This window comes from Lampetra fluviatilis, chromosome 3, assembly GCF_964198595.1.
Source record: "Lampetra fluviatilis chromosome 3, kcLamFluv1.1, whole genome shotgun sequence".
NCBI classification, from domain to species: domain Eukaryota; kingdom Metazoa; phylum Chordata; class Hyperoartia; order Petromyzontiformes; family Petromyzontidae; genus Lampetra; species Lampetra fluviatilis.
In genome coordinates this window covers 9,459,544-9,479,142 of record NC_136277.1, presented here as the reverse complement: position 1 = coordinate 9,479,142, position 19,599 = coordinate 9,459,544, and the positions used below count along the sequence as shown (strand labels likewise).

The 19,599-nt window shown below is 44.4% G+C and overlaps 1 pseudogene across 3 annotated transcripts; it reads left to right on the top strand.

Annotated features, from left to right (window-relative positions):
* The first annotated feature begins 7,933 nt into the window (after positions 1 to 7,933).
* Positions 7,934 to 18,778, top strand: LOC144951946 (cytochrome P450 2F2 pseudogene; annotated as a pseudogene). Of its 3 annotated transcripts, none has more exons than XR_013640554.1 (5): positions 7,934 to 7,966; positions 9,747 to 9,862; positions 11,564 to 11,611; positions 12,880 to 12,930; positions 13,314 to 18,778. The product of XR_013640554.1 is annotated as a cytochrome P450 2F2 pseudogene, transcript variant X1 (transcript). The 3 variants fall into 3 exon arrangements; XR_013640557.1 differs by having other exon boundaries at positions 11,561 to 11,611; XR_013640555.1 differs by having other exon boundaries at positions 7,941 to 7,966; positions 9,790 to 9,862.
* The last annotated feature ends 821 nt before the right edge of the window (positions 18,779 to 19,599 follow it).

Below are 19,599 nucleotides of genomic sequence, written 5' to 3'. Positions count from 1 at the left end.
TTCATCGTCATCGCTGCTGTCTCCTCGTTGCCATTGTCGGCGCTGTGTAGCTGTCTCACTATTTAGTGAACATCGTTATAAGTCACTATATAATTTACCAGCTCTACAGTCAGATATTGCCATGTCGCTGTACAGTCAGTCAGCTATATAGCCAGTCATAGATATATTTTAGTGACCGTGTCATTAAAAGTCGTAACTGTATGTCAACGAAACATGAATGAGAAGCCCTCCTCCAGTCCGTGTCTGAATTCGATACGTTACATTTTGTAACGTCTATTTGTTCGTGCAATTGTAGTGACTCATTCTCCCAGTTCCAACAAGCAAGCCAGCATCAGGCCTCAAGGTAAGTGAAAATAAAACAGTTTTCTAAATATTCATGTTACTTTATTTTGTGTTTTATTTACGACGAGCTTTACTTGGATTCTTGTTATGGATTAATTTAATATTCCCTTATATTTCACTGAAAAACCCTGAAAAAATGTATGTTTGCAAGAAAAAATCCAAAAGAAATCAATTTAACTAAATCGGATGCTTTTCACTCAAGGAAATTCAACCTTCAGCTACATAAGGTCGATTTGGCAACTCAGGAAAGCAATGATGTGGCAAGCTGAAAATAGTCGCGTTCACTTAGAAATTCCAGACAGCATAAGCTGTGCAAATTTCATGACGTCAGAGCTCAGTGTTCGAAAGTTCTTGCTGCTTTACACAAACAGATGTATTTTCTGCTTTATATTTAAGATAGCAATTGTACCTGTTCTTTGCACGGATATGTATTGAAACTCCGAGAAGCCAATGGCTTCATCGGCCAGGAGCGAAGCGCCACCTAAAATCTCCCGGCACGCTGTTAACAGCTCTAGAACTACGGCGCGCAAAGAGCCATACGGTAGGGGTAAGCATTGCAGACCGCTTAACTCAGGTGTGTTGCGGGTTGACGCCACACACCTCACGGTCATTCCCCCCCCTCCCCCATCCAAAATACAAAAGTCTATTTTTATACTTTTTACATTGTGTACAGTATAGAACCTACCCACATGCCAAATTTCAGGTTTGTAGCATGTTGGGAAGTAGGCTAAACATTTCGAACAGACACACATATCCGCAAATTTCCCTTTATATATATATACAGTTTTTTTCACAGTATTACATGTGTAGTAGGTTAAATTCAGGCGCACACTGGAACCTTGGAGGCAACACTATTTATTAGCTAACACAACTGGTAACACTTAACATTAACAGGATAACGACATTGGGCGGTAGCCACCATTCCTAACTTAGCTAACACACTGGGATACTACATGACTGGACCAGGACAGCTCAACACGCCGTCTGGTCCACTAGCGGAGACTAGAGACCGAGGATCGTGGACGGCGGCTTCATTCCCAGAGTTGACCCAGCAGAACAGCCCAGCTCTCCGTCCACACCCCGCTTATATCCACTCCGGCGTGGCCGGCTCCACCCCAGGCCATGCCCCCCTTCCCAATCCTTTGGGAAGGCCCGAGCCCCCAACCACGTGACCCCCTGGGGCCCCTGGCCCCCCTTTATCCAGTCACGTGTCCTGTTGGGTTCACACAGAGTGTCACGGCCTGACACGACCTCCGTGACACCTGCCTACAGCCCCCATAACGAGCCAAACAGTCGTGTCGTTCTACTATACTACATATGTGTAGTGGCATAGCACTGGCTGCTGGCAGAAAAGGGAATCCGTGGCGTATGGCAGTCCTGACATCAGCAGGCCAGGATATACACGAGAGAGGGATGTAGGGGAAAGTTCACAGAAGGGGCACACCAAGAACCCGCTAGTAGGTTCCAGAAAGGGGGCGTGGCCGGGGGCGGAGCGAGGCCACGCTGACAGTATAACAGGGGCCCCTGTAGGGGATCTCGGGGTTGTTGTTGAAGTGGGTTCCCTGTCGTGCTGCTGAAGTCCTTCGTCACCGTTCTTCTCGTCGTCTTCACCATTCTTCTCATCGTCGTCTCCATCTTCACCATCTTGGGGCATGGCTAGTCAGGCAGCCTACCAACTGTCCTGACTGAGTAGCGTCGCCGACAATGGACGGACTAATTATTAAGAGGGTAGCGACTACTTGTCACTTGCGAAGTCACGGCCGGTAATGTCATTGTGGCCAACCCGGGTTGCGAGCTGTAGTACCAGCACTAGCGGTGGTTGGGTGAGCGCTGCTTAGCGCAGAGGCACCGCGAGCAGCGTGTGGTGCCGGCTCTCAGTGAGGTAGCGAGAGTGAGCATCAGCCAGCCAGGGTTACTCTGGGGCATGATACTCTGGCTGACCTGTTGTCACGCGACCGGACGATACTGGAGGTGGGCCACCGGTGGTTGGGGGCCGAGGGGCGGTCACGTGGTCCCGAAGAGCTCTCGAGAACATTCGAGAAGGAGCTCGAGAAACCTGGAAGGTGGGCGGGGCAAGGGGCAGAGCCAGCCTAGCCTGTGAGCATTTAATGGGAGCTCCGTGAGAAGCTCGGGGTTCTTCAAGTGTTGGTGTTGGAAGATCCATGTCGGGGAGAAGAAGCCTCTAGCCACGCGGTCCGGGACCCAGCTTGTGGTCCAGACCGGGATAGCGAACCGTGTCTAGTTCAGCCGTAGCGTGGTTAGATGGGCATTCGAGACCCGAGTGTAGAGTGTGTTGTGTTACGTGTTAATGCGGAATAAATAGTGTTGCTCCCAAGATAACGTCTGCGACTCAGTTGGACTCACTACAAGAGTGTTAACCTCGATGGTGCTTGTTAATAAAGAAGTGCCTCCAAGTCTTATTGTCCCCGAGTTAGTCACGACACGTCTAGGGTACTGTACAGGGCAAGGTTCGAGTGGGGTGAGTGAAGATGGCTGAAAACAGGTGCAGGGTACTTTATGAGGAAATGCTCTGGAAGGGCGAGTGTAGATGCATAAAAACAGGTGGCGGGAAGGTACTGTCACAATGTTACAAGCTATGGGCAGACCAAGGCTAGAGAGGGACAGGGGCCGAGCAAGTATAAGAGGAGTGAGGCCCACGCTCGGGGTGCTTGTTCGGGGATGACGGGAGGTGGACGACATCGGCGCCGACTACTCAAGATCTAAATTGTGGAAACCATCGGGGCCAACTGTTCGAGATCTACCAGATAGAAAACATTGAGCAAGATTGTTCGAGTTCATCAAATGGAAAATATTGGGGCTACAGATAATTATAACCGTTGCGAGTTGAGAAAGCCGTATTCTCACCTCTGTAAATACGTTTGTGTAAAATAAATGCAGTAATTTTAGCTGTGACGGTTCCACCTGATGACGGAGACTTGTGTTGCCTCCGAAACGTCGTGATTTATTATTTTATTTCCATTATTACTTTTATAAACTTAAAAAAACATTTTTTACCTACGTGACTTTACCGAAAAAACCTCAGAGTATGGGTATCAGGAACTAATTAGGTTCATAAGGCGAGCACTGCCAAGCACTACAACAGTGCTTCTGCGCATCGCCGGCTGCGCTGTACTCTCTGCAACTCGTGATATAAAGTAGCAACAAAGGTCTAATAACGTGGAGCACACCCAAAAAATATATTATCACAAACAGAAAGGGAGAAAAAAGGAAATAACATATACATACCAATAACGTTAACGGAGGATCTACCGAACACAAATGATTGTAAGACTGGACCTCCACTCTTCCCACTGAACCTATCACCACCAAGATTCACGTGGCTGCCGCGACGACCCGCTGAGCCACTGATGGTGGAGCACGTCCCGACATTCCTTAGGGGATTTCACGACTTCGTTATCCCCGACGGTCGTTGAATTAGATATTACATATGGGGTAGCGATGGAGGCGGTGAGTGGCGGTGAGTCCCTAGATCAATGAGGTGGGTTAGCTAGCCAGGTGTCTGGGGTTTCACGACACGCCTAATGTTGTTAAGCCATGGTCGCCGATGGGCAAGTGGATGCTCTCGACGCTCACGGTAGTGGGTCGCTTCTGCATCCCCATGCGATGTTACCCAGCCAACCGCAGTGATGGCAGGTGATAGGTGGGCCCTGCTGTGGAGTCGCGGTCTCCCCCCTTGGTTCCTATTTTCGCTGTCATTGCGGGATCGCCCTGCGGTGCCCGGTCTACCCACGGACCTCCGCCATCACCTCCTCTCATGGACCCCTACCATCCTCAATGGCAGCTGCAGCGATTCTGACCCCGCTGATGGTACTTCTCACCCGACAGTCCTGGCAGGAGGTGCAGCCGATAGGGTCGGGGCTTTCCTCCACCTGAGCCACTAGCCACTACCCCGGTCCATCAGCTCATCTCCTCTTGAGCCAGCATACACCGGGCCACCTACAAGAAGATCTATGCCTCCTCTCCACTATAGGGAGCACCACTGTGGTGCCTCGTCCAAGCAAGGATATCCTGCTTGGCTAAGCGGCATCAGGGCACTGCAGTAGAGGGGCGACTTGGATTCCTCCTGCCTGCGTTATTGAAATGTCTTCTTTGCGTTTAATGGCGGGTTGAAGGCCTCCACGATCTCGCGACAGGCTGTTTGGGGTGTGGTCCTCCACTCTGTTGGTATCGCCTTGAAAATGGCGAGGGCCTCATCATTTAAGGCCGTCGGCAAGGTCTTCAGCGCTTCGGCCTCAGACCAGTCCAGGGCTTGATACATGGCCTCAAATTGGCGGACGAAAGCCCCCCAATTGCTGCCCACCACAAACTCCTTCACCGGCCCCAGCCAGCAAGGTCGTTTTGCCACTCTCTCTTGCCACGGCGCCCGTCCCTGGTGATGGTGTTTCGGTTGTCACTCTAGACGCTCCCTGCTCCCCAGTCTCCGCAGCTGTCAGCCTGATAGCTCCGCCCGCCGGCTCTCCCATCATCATGACCATCGCTCCTGGTCTCTCCTGTCTCCCAGTGAACTGAATTATTAGCTGGGAGACTTCGTCAGTGAGGCGGTCAATCCGCCTTTCCAGCCGCTTTTAGTCCCCAGTCACCAGCGGCATCTGAGCAGGCAAGCTCTTTGACTGCTGTAGTTGCTGTAGCTCCTGCTCAACCAATGCCATCATTGCCTCTCCCGCAACCTTGAGGTTAGTATTCGGGGCCTCCTTTCCCGGGAAGTTCTGTCGGGTGGTCTCCTTATCAGTAGAATTCTTGTGGCTTGGGCGCAACATTCTAACACCACTTCTGACACCAGTTGAAATGACATCGACGACTGTGTACTGGGAGCCTCTTTATTATAGGCCCAGGCTTTGTTCTTGCTCTTGAAGCTCGTCCATTCCCTCAAACATCCCCTTTTATTGAGACCATTTTCTCAAACTTTCCCGCAATGTTTGCAGCTTTTTCTTGTTTAAAGCCTTCCTCCAATCTCTTCAAACCCTGCCTCGCGACCAATCTTCGTGGAGTCCTCTTTCTGACAATAGGAGGCCTTGGCTTACTTTCTGAATAACAGTTTGGCTGCACATTGGCTTGGGGTGAGTGTCTCTTAATTTCGGTCATTACACGTACTGTATTAGCCTGTGTAAGTGTTAGAAAAGTTATAACATTGTTTGAAAAGTTATGACTACCACCATGGGAACCTCATTTGCCAGTAAAAATATGATAATTGGCTTTTTACCCTTCTATCTGGCAACAAAACTGACACCTTTTTACAAGGAGTCATGTTTGCATAGACCACAATACCTTCAGTCATAATGCAAACAAAAAAACATAACTCTGATAATGTGCACTGTCCTTGAAGTTGATTGGTCCACACCCGAGACAGCTTTCCTTAGAGCCTAGTCTCACATGGGTTGGACCAGATTACGCCAAAAGGCGCACAACTAAAAGACAATGCACCATCAGAGTATGAGAGCTCGGGGTAAGCATTTACACCATGGGAACCTCATTTGCCAGTAAAAATATGATAATTGGTTTTTTACCCTTCTATCTGGCAACAAAACTGACATCTTTCTACAAGGAGTCATGTTTGCATAGACCACAATACCTGCAGTCATAATGCAAACAAAAAACATTAAAACGTCTACTCCATAAAGTATACGTATGCTGTTTTACAGATGTTCATAGAGTAGTTCCTCGGTTAACAATGACATTGGTTGACGTTTTTTTGGTTAATGTTTTGCCTCCCATAGGTTTCGACTAATGTAAATATTTTCATTAACGGTCTATTTACGTTATGCACGCGGGTGACAATTCCAGCCAATCTGAGGGCTCGTACATGGGCTGAGCATGCCTTAGTCAATTAACGATGCCCACTTATGAGCGTTTAGATCTCGACTGGCTTTATTTACATTGCTTTCTGTTATGGCGGTGGAAACAGCTTCCTTGCACACCCAGTGATTTTTGCTTGTTTTTACAACTTATAAGTGAATAGTGACTGCAATGACCCCTGAAGTTAATTCGCAAAACGAAAAGTTAAGGAAAGTAATCCTTTATAAAAGCATTAAATTATTAATATCAACTTCCAATCGTCTTGGAACGAATTGATGCGTTTAACATGTAATTTCCATATTCAATTAACGGTTAATTCGGTTAACAGCTTTTATGGAACGGATTAAAAACATTAACCTTGGGACTACTGTCTCATAATTAAAGTTTGATTTAATACCATAATTTTGTTAAAATGTATTTTTCATCGTCTTCTACTCTGACATTAAATAGAAATTATAATTTTACAACATAGTAGTGAACAATCTGCGTATTTTTTTTCATTTATTACCCAACCTACCATTACATCGTAATATTGCGCATGTGTAATGTGCGAGTGTTTTAATATTGGTTGCACTCACAGGACATTTAGATGTACAGGCTTGCTAAGAGGTCCCTGGTGCAAACCGCCTAGTGGAGGGTTTTAGTCCCAAAATCATTAATACTAATAATATTGTTTCAGCTTTAAAGGGGAGGACCACTGGTGTAGAGGTGAGGAACCACTGGTGTAGCCACCGTAGAATTGAATGCAGTGCAGTTTCAGAAATGTATTTGTTCTAATTAAGATAAATCACGGGACAAAGGTGGTCTAGCGAGGCAAAATAATTTCTTCTAGCTTATGTGTGACTAAAGCATTGTGTAATGGTTAGGACACTGGACTTACAATCCAGACGACAATGGTTCAATTCGTCGATCTCCCTGCGCAGCAGTGGCAGTAATGGGGCAGGTTTATTAAATCCCCCGCCTCTGTCCACCCAGCATTATACATGTGTAATGTCCAACAGTTGTATTTATTCAGTATCACCGGCGGACATAACAGATGAGACATAGCTGCTACATGACGTTCCTATATAGCTGGTCAACTATATAGCAAGACGTCGGAGTAGTCGTCCGCGCCGGTGTTGATGCAGAGGGTGACGACAACGACGTCGATGACGACGATCCCCGCGACGACGATCCGGACTCCGACTCCCCAATTAGCCCCGAACCCCTCTCCGCCTTTTCTGTATATCCCTATCTGCGTGGCCAAGCCCCGCCCCCGGCCACGCCCCTTCTCTCGACCGCTCCCAGCCTTGTTCGGTTGCTACGCACAGTCACCTCGTGTGACCCTTCTCCCGTCACCACGACCATCCCCCAAGCCCACTGGGCCACGCAATGTCCTTACACATGGTTACACAAATGTTAAGTCCGTCGACTGGTTAATTGGCGTTGGGTAAACTGTGGGTTTGCCCATTTCTTCTAACACATCCGGTCTGCATGCAATTTTTTCTTTCACAAATGAATTGACTATAATACTTTGTAAAAAAAAAGTCACTGCGCTCATCTTCGAGGTAATCCTGTGTCGGTGCCGAATGCAGCTATGATTTGAAATAAAATATATGCTTCCCTATAGGTGCGTTGTGTGCGCTTTGTTAAGATGTAACGGCGTGTACATTAAGGCAGAAATAATGTAAGTCACGATTGATAATTAACGGGGGTTGCTTGTTCAACATGGACTGTACCATGCTGCTACGGGAAGTGGCTTGTTCCACATTCCAATGTCAATTCGCAGCTCTGGGCGTGGAGTTTGCAGAAGCTGCTGGACCTCGCAGAGGTAAGAGGCGTTCGTGAAATGCGGAGGTTTTAGGCTGCACGAGCCATGCTGATCTCTTTACGTAAATATGGAGACATTGTAATGTGATACTGGTAGGAACCTGCTGGTTACACCAGCCCACAGGGGATTATTGTGTCCGTCCGTCGTGCAGGGAGGGGCTGGTTGGGGAGGAAGGGGCTGGGTGGGGATGGGAGGGTGGGGAGGGGCTGGGTGGGGAGGGGCTGGGTGGGGAGGGTGGGGCTGGGTGGGGGGTGGGAGGGGTGGGGCTGGGTGGGGAGGGGCTGGTCACCCCGTGGTGCCCTTATAAAATTCAAGTTTAACCTACTCACGCCGGCTTTTGCCCGCCCTCATAGTCGGGCATGTTTGCGGATTACACCACGCCGCCGTTGACCCTGGCCATTGACCGAGCAACCCAACGTTCCTACCAGCTCCCTCCGCAGGAATGTGTTAAAGCAAGGTTGTGCAAGAATTAGTAGGTCGGGGTTCATTCAGAGCCCTGACTTTTTATGGGGGAGGGGAGGGGGGTGATGGAATGCTGGATCTGTTTCTGTTTCCCTCTCAGTAGCCCCTGTCTCACTGCATCTTGTCTTTACTCGTTTATCCTTGTCACCGTGTACCTAGGAATGAGTCTGTGTCTTCATGTTTCTGTGTGTCTGTTTCAGTGTTTATGTGATGTATGGATCAAATCAAATCACCTAGAATGCACCCTGTCAGTGCTTCGAAGCTAAGATGTGTTGAGCCTGGATAGTGCTGGAATGTACGACCACCATGAATAAAACAGGCGTTACAGGCTACTGTGGGTCTACGTTGTGGGCAGCAGACATTGCAGTTCTGGCCAATTTACAACTTCTATGCTCCCCGCTTTCACCAATCGGCACTGACCAGCATGATAATGTATGGTAAAGAAAATTCCACACCCCCACACGGCATGGTGAGGTCCTCATTCATAATTCCAATGACAAAATTCCTATACTATACTGGCGTGTCTTGCTTTACGAGCGTTCTTTCTACGATAATTCGCTAAAACGAGCAATTAAAATTTAGACCCATTCGCAAAAACGAGCAAGTGTTTACTTCGAAAAATATTGTGTGCGTCCCGTGGCGGTCGGGGGCGCACGGTGGCCCGCGTCTGCTTGTTTACCAGCCCTCCTGTGCAGTGCCCGCTTGTTTCGTCGTGTGGGGGGAGGGTGCCTCGTGGTGGCACTGCAATGGGTGGGTGCAGTTGGGGTCAGTGGCGGTGCTAATTAATTACAGGCGCCGAGAACAGGAATTCGCGGAGAAATATAATTAATAAAGGTTGGAGACTGCACTGAAGACTACGGAGCCTGATGAAATTTTAATGAAACACGTTTATCTGAGGGCTAGTTTTGAAATAGGCGTATGAATAATCGCTATTAGCAAGTAACTAATAAGGCCAGCATGGCGCATGAGGAGGTGATGTTGCCAACAACACGTTCGGCCGCCTTTGTCTCTAGAGTGCTGATTGATTGCACATTTTACAGTTTGCTCATTTTAGGCTGAATAGGCCCAATCCGAGTTCTGATATTATCTGCTGCTGATTTTAGACGTGCCTGGGAATCAAAGTCTGTTTTCCAAGTTCATGGTGAAATGCATTTTCCACTGTACCACCACTCACCAGAATGCTAATAACATACACATACCAGTCAGCCGCATCACGGTAGCAGACACACTCTGAATGTGAGGCATGTCAATATTTGACTGTACCATGAGTACTGCTGCTGGAGATAAAAATGGGTGGTCTGTTACTCCATGTTCACAGTTTGAGGACGTGCCTTCAAATGTATTGGGACTGTGGTGCGCAGAAGTTGCTGGATCTGGCAGACGTGAGAGGCGTTGTCGAGGAGCGGAGACATCAGACGAATGAGCAGTGATGAGGTATTGACGCAGGAATATGCATGCAAATTGTGACTTTAAACAGATCCTGATGAATGTTAGTACGCAATTATCAGTTCATGTGTTTATGTTCTGCATATTTGCAATATGCTTGTAGATTGGCTGTTATTGTATTGCGTCACAATTGTAGCACCCATGCATTTTTCCACGTGCAACTTACCTCGTATCAATAAATTGTGCCAGACAGCCTCCATGTCGACTCAACCTAACACACGTGTGGTGGAAATGGTGCTATGTTAAAACAAGTGGAACGAATATACTGTACGATGGTCACACCACACAAACATGTATAACACAAGGACATTTTTACGGACCTCTCCAGACGCATTCGGCATCTCTTTCAAAGCAGCAGTACCAATTCTCACACATTGTATGTGTGTAGGCGAACTTAGTAAAACATTTTCTAATTATCGAATGCAGCTACTGGTCAATATCACTCTACCTCTCGTCATGCTCATGCATCGCCCATGTTCAAACGTAAGAACTATCCAAGTTACATGTAATTCTAAAAGGAAACATTTGTGTGTATGTTTAAGAAAATGTATGATTGAAGCTATGTTCAAAGTGATTTATATGGGAAATAAATTACTTTCTCAGAACCTTTTGTCGACCTCTTGCAGGCCAGAAGTTACCCAAAAGCAGTTTTCCCAATCGGGAATGAAAATTCAGTCAAATGTAATACAGCTGCGCAGTGGGTGGTCAACTCGTTGTGGTGATATTGTCGAATCAAGTCACGTTAGTGAGGCGCACAACAGCGAACTGGCCACTTATTATCATCGAGGTTAAATGCGAACAGCGGTACACAAGCTCACTGATGCTACAAGGGTTTTTGTGTACATGTGATACATTTTCGGGATGAGTTAAACATTTATTTTTACCATTTTTGATGTTGACAAAAATTTTACGTTTTTTGATTGTTATCATTTTGAATATCACGAATTTCGAATTTCACATTTTTGATCAACTCCATCTATTCGGGGATTGAGCGGTGTTGTGTGGCATGTGGGCTGGTCGATCTCGATACAGGGTGTGCTTTTAAGCATCTATTATGTAATTTGCCATTTTTGGTGGAGATCTATTTAGTCACGTTAATTTAATGATGTGTATGAAAGTTAATAACTTTGTTTTGGTAAATTTGAGGTTAATTAGTGCATATACAAGTAGTAATTGACTTACAAATGCCCCACTTACGAACAGGTTTTCATTAGATATGTTTAAAAAAGAAAATCTCATCGAAGTGCAATGGTTAGCGTGCGAACCCAGCGACCTGAGTTCGATTCCCACTCATGACCAATACCAGTGAGGATTATCTGAACCGTATTAATTCTAGATTTGAAGCTTTCGTGACTGCAAGGATTCATACTCTTAGTTTTTTCGGTAAAGTCACGTAGGTAAAAAAATGAAATAAAAATTAATAAAAATAAAATAATAAAAATCACGACGTTTCGGAGGCAACACAAGTTTCCGTCATCAGGTGGGACCGTCACAGCCAGATTTGCTGTGTAAACAATGCCACTAGGGAGACAAAGGCAGCAGGGTGCGGTGTTGGCCATCCACCCCCTCATGTGTCGTGTCGGCCTTCATAGGTACTGGCTAACAGCACTTGCGCCAACAGTCTGTTAAGGTTATACGGGTGGTCGTTGTTGTGTGTGTGCGCGTGCCCGCGTGTGTGTGTGCAAGTAGTGACTTATTAAGCTCCTTCTGACAAGCAGGCCAGGATCGCGACTCAAGGTAAGTGAAAATAAAACCGAGTTTTTTTTCTTTTCATGTTATTTCACTTTTATGTACTATACACTATTTATTACAGTATTACATGCAAATGTAAATATTTATTTTTGTTTATGAGTTTAACAATGCTTACATTTTTTGTTGAGCCGTAGCACATTTTATAATTCTGACCGTATGGTCAGTGAGAGCTAATTGAAATAGGGTTCATTATATTCTATGTTCTATGGTTCTTTCGGTAAAGCCACGTAGACAGAAAAAATCACAATAAAATAAAAAATTAAGTGAATAAACATATCACGACGGTTCGATCGCAACACAAGCGGTCGTCATAGGCAAAGGAGTCAGCCTCTAAAGGCAAGCTGTTTATAAGAGTTTGGGGATGGGCATAGCCCAAGTGCATCAACGACCGGAAATATGGGCGGTACACTAATGCGAAGCAACAATGCCAATGCAGCTATCAACAGAACCAGGAGCATGAGCGGTCCACAGGTGCCAATGCAGCAAAGATGATAATACAGCAGCAAAATCCCTGCAACTCGCTCCACACACCACATTGCCGACGGTGGAGGTTGATTATACAATTGTATATTCATTATACTATTGTATATATGGAGATTCGTTCCCGACAGTGTTATTTCTTTAATATGGTCATGGCAGTAGACAGGAGAGGCCGGCTACATGGTTAAACATTTAATGCACCAAATATTGTTTTAGTCGACTGGTTGGCTGAAGAGCCATCACAACCATATTTACCAGGTACAATATTGAATTTGAAACTACGTCAAACATCAGGACAAGATCTCTAGAAATTCTGACTAATAATCTAAGATGTCTGAATCTCTGAGTTACTTTCAATCAGTGTCATGACCTCATAGGAACACCCAATGAGTTTTTTTTTTATATAGGCAGACCTCGTTTAACACTCAAGAGGCATTCCTGAAGCGCTAAAAGGGTTAATTCTACTATTGTGTATGTGGAGATGCGTTCCCGACATTTTTTTGTTTCTTTAATATAAGCAATATGAGGGCTTCATTGGGGTATTGGTAATAATAATGCTAAGACGAGGTTGGAGCTGCTCTGCTTCCAATTATGGTCTTAGTGATGCCCTCAGTTAAATTTCTGTGGTGAGGATTCTTTTAGGTGGAGTCTGAGACTCTATCCTGGTCTCGTGAGTTCTCATCTGGCTCAATAAACTGTAATAACGTTGGGGAAAAAATAGATTTTTAACATATATAATCGTGACCACAAATAGTTTGATTTGTTTTTTCCAGGACAAAAAGCGCAATAACGAATCAACATCCTACGGATTTGAGCTAAGTGAGGTCTGCCTGCATATTAACCATTACAAATGAATGCATTAACATTTTTATAATAATTTATCTGGACCAATGATTAACATATGCATTTCTCACTCATATGCATTACTCACTATCAGAACAGCATTGTTGACTGAAGCTTAATACTAACTGTAATAAATTGTATAGTTTATTATCGAATATATCAACTGCTTTTTTAAAAATAATGCTTCCAAGCCACACTTTACTTAACAATGCCAGCTCAATTAAAGTTATCTAAATGGTTTCCCCAATTACTACTTGTCTGAATACGCTGGTAGAATTAGGCGAGTAAACCCTTGCCATATAAAGGTTATTCTGCTTAGTGTAGTGTCCTCATAAATAGGCTATGCATGTGTCTGTGTGTGCAGACAACTTTTGGTGCACCCTACTACTTGAGCTGTGCTTTCACTCTGCTGACTGCCCGACGACAAAGAACGACAAGATGGGGCAGCTGGCTGATGATGTCGCAACTTCGCCAGAATGGAAATCCTTGATAACAAGTCAAGTGCTGACCAGCCTGGCCGTGATCTGTATAGTGTTCCTAACCGTACGGGCTGCCCTGCAAGTAGTGGGGTCAACAATCTGCCCAGTGGGCTTCCCTCCTGGTCCTAAACCATTACCATTGCTGGGGAACATCACTGCATTTAGTTGCAAGAATCCCCACATTGGCATGCAAGAATTGGCCAAAAAATATGGAGAAGTCTGTACCATAATGTTGGGGAGTACGCCTGTTGTGTTGGTGAGCGGCTACCAGGCAGTCAAAGAGGTCCTGGTGAATCGAGGTCATGAGTTTGCTGACAGACCCATAACTCCAATTTTTACTAAACTCACTCACAACATTGGTATCGCATTAGCACCCTATGGAGACGCATGGAAGCAGCAGCGCAGATTTGCTTTGTCAACATTGCGCAATTTTGGCTTCGGAAAGGCAACAATTGCTGACAAAATATTGATAGAAGCGAGGTATCTAATAGAAACTTTCAAGCAGGAAACCTCAGCGTTTGACCCTCACTTGAATTTAAACAATGCTGTGGGCAACATAATTTGCTCCCTCCTGAATGGAATCCGATATGATTATAACAATGAGCAGTTCCAAAAGCTTACACACCTCCTTGGGCATCTCGTGCAGTTACAAGCAGAGCCGCTGGTAATACTGTGTAATGTTTTCCCATTCCTGCTAAAGTTGCCTGGGCCATGGCAGAAAGTATTCCATATTCACACAAAGTTGCAATGCTTGCTCAAGGATATAGTATCTGAGCACCGTGCCACAAGAGATCAACACAACCCCAGGGACCTGATTGACTCATATCTAGCTCGGATGGATCAGGAGAAGGACAATCCCAATAGCAGCTTTACTGACCAGACCCTCATTCAGATTTTGATAGAACTTTTCCTCGGTGGCATGGAGACGACCTCCAACACACTGCGCTGGGGCCTCCTCTTCATGATGATGAACCCCGACATTCAAGCCCGATGTCATGAGGAGATTGACAGAGTTTTGGGATCCGAGCGACCGCTATGTTTCGAGGACAGACGCAGCCTGCCCTACTTGGATGCTGTGATCCATGAGATACAGCGCTTTGGTAACATTCTTCCACTTGGGGTTGTGCATGCTACATCTAAAGATGTGCAGTTCCACGACTACTTGTTTCCAAAGGGAACCCATGTAATGGTAAACCTCATGTCTGCTCTTCACGATGACATCCACTGGAAAACACCAAATAAGTTTAACCCTGATCACTTCCTTGATAAAGATGGCCAGTGTGTCCAGTCGGAAGCTTTCCTGCCATTCTCTGCTGGTCCCCGTGTCTGTTTGGGGGAAAGTTTAGCCAAGATGGAGCTTTTCCTTTTCTTCACATCTCTCTTGCAGCACTTTGAATTTTACTGGCCCAACTCCATCTCTCCTCCCACTTTAGCTGCCAAATTCAGTACCACTCTATCGCCGCACCCCTATAAATTAGGGCTACGCATACGCAACTCACCGTAGCTAAGACAAGATTATGACACATAGACGTCTTAATGTGTAAAACTAACACCTTTTGTCTTGGCTTTGTACGGACTTTTTGCAAATCCTGGAAATTGTCATTAGACCAAGGTCCATAGTTAAATATTGTAATGCCTAGTTGCAGGAACAGGCAATTCAAATTGAATGAATTGCACATAAAATCCTTTGCTTCAATAAATATATGTATGTTAGGACTTACTATACAGTATAAAGGATACTTAAACTTTCGTAGTTTTTAATATTAATTTTAGATTTGGTTCCAGTCTCTTGGCTCCTGGAGTAATGCATTTGTCAACATACTTACGTAAAATCATTACACTACCTATATCCATATACCAACATAGACATTACCTCACAGAACTCACACTTTTAATGATACAATAAAAATAACTATGAATCCACATCTGATTAAAGTAACCTTACTATTGTGAGCTCTGAATTGAACAACAACAACCATTATCCTGTCATTCAACTGCTCACCTGCGAAGTTGACTTGTTGCATTAGAATACATATTGTTTGATGTTTAAATTTGAGGACCACTGATTTGGAGGTGAGGACCCACTTGTGCAGACACCGTAGATTTTCCATGCAGTGCAGGTTCGAGTAATTCCTTGGTACTCAATAAGGATACATCATGGCACAAAGGTGGCCTAGGGTGAGGTGTCAGAAACTATCATGGCTGTGTATGACTCAAGCATTGTGTAATGATTAGCACACTGGACTTGCAATCCAGAGAACAATGGTTCAATTTGATATCATGGCACAGCAGTGGAAATAGTGCAGCCTCTGTCCACTCAACATTATTAATGGTTATACCACAATTAAGTTGATTAACTAGTAACGTGTGATGGGGTGAACTCTGCCTCGGCCCACCTTTTTAAGCACATGGAAGAGTAGGCCAAATGCCCTCTGGAGCTCCCTCAAGTGTACAGGTGTAAGCAAGCAATTGCAGGCATACTCTTTTACTTTTTGACTTAAAAACAAGGGCAAATTTACCCAGGTTTGTTAGATCTAACAAAGGTAGGGAATTGCCAGAATAACCTCGAAAAGTCACCAGATATCGCTATTTTAACATTTTAAAGTTGCCAAAAATGTTGCCAAAAATACGTAACTTGAATGAATGAAATGACTTATTCTTAAAATGTATTTTCATTATATCATGTGAAAATGGATGACTTCAGATATGAATATAATATTGTAGTTCTTCATTAATGGCTTTAAAAATGGCTACCTGCACAGCTCCTCAGGCAGCTTTGAGCCAGCAGTCATGTCCCCCCTTCATAATGCAGTCAACATCGTTCTTTTCTTTATCGCTGTTCGCATTTAGAAAAGTCACTCGACCATAGTCAACCTGCTTCTTTCATCGCTTTGGTTTGCAACACTGAACTTAACACACGGAGACTTGGGCCAACCACTGGTACCTAAAGATGACGTGCTGTGCAATTTATGATTTTGTGCTGGCTCGTGAGTGCAATCATTACTAAAGTCCCATTGGAATTGATTACGGATTCCTGACTTCGAGAATAAGTAACCGTCTCTGAAGAAAGTTAGCGATTGTCCTTTAATAACCCTACTTGTAAACAATTTTTCCTTTGTATTACAACACTTGGTTGATATCATTTGTATATTAACTGCTTGTGCAGATCCACATGTGCAGACAGTGCTGCTGAGTGCCAGAGGGTGGGAATGAAACGGTGTTATTTTGTTTCTGATCATCCTATGTTGCGAAATGCTATTATGACTATCATAAAATTATGTAAGCCACGTTTGACAACACTGTACAGCAAAGTATTGGGGTTATATTTTTTAAAATAGCTGCAATTGGCAAATCCGTTATCCGCAAACAAAGATATAACGAAGGTTTGGTTAATATCTTCTTGGTTCTTTCGGTAAAGTCACGTAGAATGGAAATAATAAAATAATAAAAATAAAACATAATAAAATAATTCTCACGACGTTTCGGCCACAACGCAAGCAGCCGTCCTCAGGTGAAGACCAGGTCTGTCGGGGAGAAGCGTCTGAATGAAACAACACCACGCTTGTAGCGTATATTTAAGCTGGGTTGGAAGGGGGGAAGGGCGCCTTGACAAAATAATTTGCATATCAAGAAGAATTTAGCATATTTTATGGAAAATGGTGGTAGGAGGTGGGCGAGGGGTTTCGAAGTCATTATGCCCGTGCATATTATAATTTTTGCGACATAGAATTGTAATGTATTACTTACTGTTAGTAGCTCAGCTTATTGGAGAGTATATTTAGTATACTGATGATACTATGTAGTTTATACTTTAGTTTTTTACGTGGTTGTTTATTTACTGCAGCTACATACTATTACATTCCTTCCCTTTATTAATGCTATCCCTATCCCCTCCCTTTGATGCTGCTAATCCTGCATAATGCACGGGCATAATATGACTTTGAAACTCCCCCGCCCACCTACGCATTTTACAAGTAGTACTAATCGCATACCTGCATTTCCCATAAATACGCTAAATTCCTATTGATATGCAAATTCTTTTGTCAAGGCGCACCTTCCCACCTTCCAACCCAGCTTAAATATACGCTCCAAGCGTGGTGTTGTTTTATTCAGACACTGTCTCCCCGACAGACCCGGTCTTGCGTTGTGGCCGAAACGTCGTGAGAATTATTTTATTATGTTTTATTTGTATTATTTTATTATTTCCATTCTACGTGACTTTACCGAAAGACCCAAGAAGATGAATCCCTGCAGTCACGAAAGCTTTAAATCGAAAGTTTGGTTAATAGTTTGGAATACAACATCCCCTCTTTTATTTTATATTTCCCAACGTCAACCAAAACATTAAACAGGAAGTGTTTTAAATGAAAAATGATTACTATTTTTTCGTGTTAAATATAACTAACGTGGTAAATTTATAGAATGAAAAAAATTATGTAGCGTACCATACACATATCTGTGTACAGTAATGTACATGACAGGACGAAAAATCGTGCAGATGAACCCCACTGGAGGCTGGCAGCACGTGACCTGATCTCAGCAAACAAGATGGAGACAAGACGGCATGGTGTGCCCTTCCGTGGCAGAATCATTGCTTGCAGTACAGTTACTATGCATCCAGGAATCTCCCAGTGAACGACATCCTCCAGCAACAGGGCACGATTGGTGAACTGTAGCTCAATAAATTTGGCACAAAACCGAGATAAAATTTCGATTTAAAGCTTTCGTGACTGCAGGGATTCATCTTCTTGGTTCTTTCGGTAAAGTCACGTAGAAGGGAAGTAATAAAATAATAAAAATAAAACATAATAAAACAATTCTCACGACGTTTCGGCCACAACGCAAGCAGCCATCCTCAGGCGAAGAATGAAACACCCCAAGCTTGGAGCGTATATTTAAGCTGGGTTAGAGGGGGGGGAGGTGGGAAGAAGAGCGCCTAAACAAAATAATTTGCATATCAAGAGGAATTCAGCATATGGAAAATGCGTAGGAGGTGGGCGGGGGGGGTTCCAAATCAATACTATGCCCGTGCATTATGCAGGATTAGCAGCATCAAAGGGGGGGGGGAAGTGGGGGAGCATTAACAAAGGAAAGGAATGTTAATAGTATGTAGCTGTAGTTACTAAACAACCACGTAAAAAACTACAGTATAAACTGCATGACAAACTAAAGTATAAACTACATAGCATCATCAGTAAACTTACTATACTCTACAATAAGCTGAGTTACTAACAGTAAGTAATACATGAAAAATTCTACGTTGTAAAAAATTATATAATATGCTTCCATCTAAACTTTATTCTCTTACATCACACGCGTCTATACCGTACTATATACTTCCATAGGCAAAACCAACATTAAATTACATACTGTATTGCTATAAACCACCCTATACCTTATACATTTTTAATATAACACTATGTATTATTCTACCCACCCTAATGTGTATCAAAATGGTTTATTACGTCCTTCCAGTGATTGCTAAGCCAGAATCCATCTTCTCGGTTAAAATTGTCTCTGTGTTTGTAAATGTGGATCGCCTCATGTACGAATCTCTCATGATAGCCAGATGGCTTGCAGAGAACCTCTGTCTTGGAGAAGTCAATGTCATGTGAGCCCACTGAGTTGTAACAGTGATCTGCCACGGCTGAGGTGTTTGTCCTACAGTGTTTCAGGTCAGCTTTATGTTCACGGATGCGGTCCGAGACATGTCGTTTGGTTTCCCCAATGTAACTGCTACCACAGAGGCAACTTAGTTTGTAGACACCAGGGTACTGTATGTCTGGAACCACATCTTTTACAGACGGTACCAGATCACGGATTTTATGTACTGTGTTGAATCGGACCTGGATCTTGTGTTTAATCAGGATTTTGGAGATCTTTTTTGTGACCCCAGCAATGTAGGGTAAGGTGATGGTCTTGAAAGGCTCCTCAACAGGATCCTTCTTGGTGGTTGGAGTGATGGCTTTGCGGATTGTGTAGTCGGAGTAACCATTAGCCTTAAGAGCTTGGCGTACGTGTTTGAGTTCACTGGAAATGTGTTCATGGTCGGAGATGCATTGGGCTCTATGATATAGAGTCTTGATGAGGGAATTCTTCTGGGATGGATGGTGGTGGGAATCCGGTTTTAGATAAGCATCCGTGTGGGTGGCTTTCCTGTAGACAGAGTGG